The sequence below is a fragment of the Alligator sinensis genome, unplaced genomic scaffold, assembly GCF_000455745.1.
Source record: "Alligator sinensis unplaced genomic scaffold, ASM45574v1 scaffold969_1, whole genome shotgun sequence".
NCBI lineage: Eukaryota > Metazoa > Chordata > Crocodylia > Alligatoridae > Alligator > Alligator sinensis.
Genome location: NW_005842739.1, coordinates 745039 through 748587, shown reverse-complemented (window position 1 = coordinate 748587; position 3549 = coordinate 745039). Strand labels below are relative to the sequence as shown.

Genomic DNA, 3549 nt, shown 5'->3' with positions numbered 1-3549 from the left:
TCATACTGGGCCCCCACCAGCCCTGGCCCTGGGCACCAACGCAGGCCCTGTGCTAATGCCTGTCCCCTCATTGTTTCTCACCACCGCTGCCTCTACCTGCCAGCTTGCCGGCCCCACGTGCCAGCCTAGGCACCGGCACTCCTGCTGCCCCACTCTGGGCATGGGCCCCTGCCAGCCCTGGTCCCAGGCCCTGCACTCCTACTGCCCCACCCTGGGTGCAGGCCCCCACTGGCCCTGGGCACTGGCACAGGCCCTGCACTCCTTGCCGCCGCTGCTTCAGCTGGTTAACTCAGGTGGTGGAGCATCCCACTGGAGCAGGGTGGATGGAATTATATGAAAGAATAGCACCTACAACAGCCTCAGATGCTACCATAGCAAAAACAATCGATGATAATTTTTGATGTATATTCATGATTTTTTCTTTTTCTTTTTTTTGTCATTTTCTCGTTAAAAACTACTTTTGTTTATTAATGCAAACTGAAGTGGATGTTGAGATGTGAGATGGAGATAATTATCGTGTACTTTAAAAGAAAGGGCTTGTCCCAGTAGAGTTTAATCATGCATAGCTGACACAGACCACTTTGTCTTTGTCCACAATGGCCAACATCACATCAGCTTTGTCTACAATGTTCTGGACAATCAGCTATTTTGACTGTAAAACATTTTTAAACATGATGACATTTCCTCATGCAGATGAGCTATAAGATAATGAACTTTGATGAACCTGGACTCCAGAGGAGAGGGACAACCAGATGACCCTATCAAGTGAAACAGAAGTTGAGTTTGCCTACCTGAACACCATCAAAAAAGACTGACATTTACCAAAGTAAGCACAGGAACAGCCAAATGACATAAATATTTGGGTAACAGTTCTAGTTATAGCATTACATATACTGCCATATCCAGTTAATTTATTAACCATCTAGTGTTTTAACTTCCACCAGAAAGCCTGTTGAACTTAATGGGCTTTGGCTTCTGACTTTAGATCCTCCATTTCACTATATTCTTTACAATGAATTTAGAAATCGTTAAGCCAAATTATTGTACAGGGTGCTCATGTAATATTAACTATGATGGCTGTATATTCTTTATTAAGTCTATTTTAAGAGGTGGCACTACCTTTTGGCTACTTCGATTCTTGTCTTGGCTTCTGTTTGCATGAATGGATTTTAGATAACAGTCCACATAATTAAATAAACAAAAATATCACTTACTGAATTATAAAAAAGAGGATAATACAATACTTTTGACATATATAATCAATGACAGAGAGAAATAAGAAGCAGTAGTGCTGAAAGGGACTTGAAGGTAAAAACAAAAAACAAATTAGACATCAATTTTTAATTCTAAATGGAAGAATAAGGAGGTTAGTTATCTGGGGCTCTTTATGACGTTATTTGCAAAAACTTTGCTTCAAGAAACAGAGGTATCAGTTCCAGCCTTCACGTGTACATTTGTCTGCAGCATTATGTTCAATAGTAGATATCTAATTAGCAAGAAGATAATTACAAAGTAGCAAGTGTTCCTAGCTGTAACCTTCCATGCCACTCACTAGCGCATTTTGTTCTTACTGATTTTTCGGGCACCGCCATCTGCTTTATGGTTGAAAGCTTGTCATCAGGTCAGATGTCTTGAATGTGTGTGGGCCGGGAGCGGTCCGAGGCCCTCAGGGGGTTTTTTTCACGCGGCGGGCTGTGGCCAGCAGCCCGGACATGCCGGGTCGGGGAAGGCAGGCGGCATGCTAGAATTAGGCATGGACGCTTAGTGGTTGATTTAAGATTATTTTACTTACACCAAAGATGGTCGCGGTGCAGGCAGGAAAACTTGCTTGAGTTGCAGTTATAGACAGAAAAGAAGAGAGACGGACTAGAGTTCCTTCCCGTGAACCTTCTAGCCCAATCCGGTTGAAAGCTCTAAACCGCGAGCCCGTCGTGTCAACCGAAGAAAGTAACTCGAAGCAAAGAGCTCTGAATACACTCACACGAAGTTTGCTAGGCTCCGTGGAACTTGCGCGCAGGGAAGGGTACGTCGAGGGATCAGGCGGTGACGGGGAGAGGCTAGAGGCTGATCAGACCCCTATAGGTATAAGAGACTTGGGCGGAAACCGCTCAAGCCTCTTATACGGCTAGCAGGCCAATCACTAGCCGCCACGTGGGAATAATTTAGAACTGGCCAATAGTGGGACACAAATTTGTATACGAATGGCGGGAACTCCTTGCACCGTGCATTTCTCTTTTGCAACCTAGAAATGCACCCTGCAAAGAAAGCTACGAGTGGCGGGAAATAATTTAGCAGTACCGAAGCGCACACAAACAAAAATCACACCCTTGGGTTGTGACAGAATGGTCCCTAGGGGTTCTGTTCTGCCACATCTTGTTGGTATAAGTTTACTATTGGGAGGATGGTTTTAAGTCCTGCCTCCCCTGGTGCCCTCCTTCAATCTTCCCATCTGGCTTCCCATTTCGGGGCTCTGCCTCCCCTACACCCTGCAGTATCCCAACCAAAGATGTCAATTCCAGACTACGACTAAGACAGAGTCCGCTTGTCATGGTAAAGGTTTTTGTTTTTCCTTTTTAGGTTTTAAAAGTCCAGTTTGGATGGTGTATCATCCGTATTTGGCCCATACTTTAACTGGCCTGTAATTTTACCCATCCGGGTTACCTTGCTCCCAGGTACGCTACTTTCTCTCCCTGGTTCTGGTCCACAGCAGTCTAAAGTTCCTTCTCTCTCTCTTTTCAGGTTCGTCGCTATCCCATTCCCAGCTGGCTGTATCTGGGATCCAGTGCTGTCCCAGGTAAGTACCTAGGCCCTGTTGGGCTTATATCATCCTGGCATGCCCCCTCTTGGGGCTCGCATCATATGCCCTCAGTGGGGCTGCAGACAGCTCCAGGCCACTCTGGGGCTTCCGGAGGACTCATTTCTGGTCTTCGCAGATCTCGGTCCAGTGGGGTTTTTATTCCCCCTCCAGGGGTCCAGCTAGCAAATCAGCATCAGCACGCCACCATAAAGTGGATCCATGCCGGTGCTGGCTCCAGCTCTCCTCTGGCTTGCTGTTGCTTTTCCTCTTTGATCTCTGGCATGGGTTTTTTTTTCCACCGCAGCCCCGTTCCTGCTGTGCTACCGGTCTTCAGCGGCATCTCACTGGCTCTGCACCTCTCCAGGCTCTCCTCCCTCTGGTAAGTTTCTATTCATGGTGGTGTCCCCGCCACGCTAGCATAAGAACAAGAAGTGACCAGGCATTTACAGGGATGTAGAAAGAGAGTTTGGCTGAGTGGCTTGTCCCCAATCTATATTTAAAGTTATTTTAAGGAGTGGAAACAAGGAGAGAAATTGTTTAGCACTGGATAGAGATAAGGCTAAGAGTATTGAGATTAAATTAACAAAGGGAAATTTGAGATGAATATCAGGAAGTATTTCCAAACAATGAGAAGCATTAATCTACAAAGTGCAAATCTTCCTTGTCTTTCAGTTTAATCTAAGAATCAGTTTTGTAAGAGAAGTGATAAAAAACCTCCTCTTCTCAATGCTGTTTGTTTAGGCTTATTTTTA

General features: G+C 45.6%; 1 long non-coding RNA gene across 1 annotated transcript in view; it reads left to right on the top strand.

Annotated features, from left to right (window-relative positions):
* LOC102377844 overlaps positions 1 to 2794 on the top strand; it is a 6042-nt gene extending 3248 nt beyond the window's left edge. Inside the window, exons 2-3 of the long non-coding RNA XR_325036.1 lie at positions 694 to 826; positions 2740 to 2794. This is a non-coding gene — a long non-coding RNA (uncharacterized LOC102377844). The remainder of the gene's footprint in view (positions 1 to 693; positions 827 to 2739) is intronic.
* The last annotated feature ends 755 nt before the right edge of the window (positions 2795 to 3549 follow it).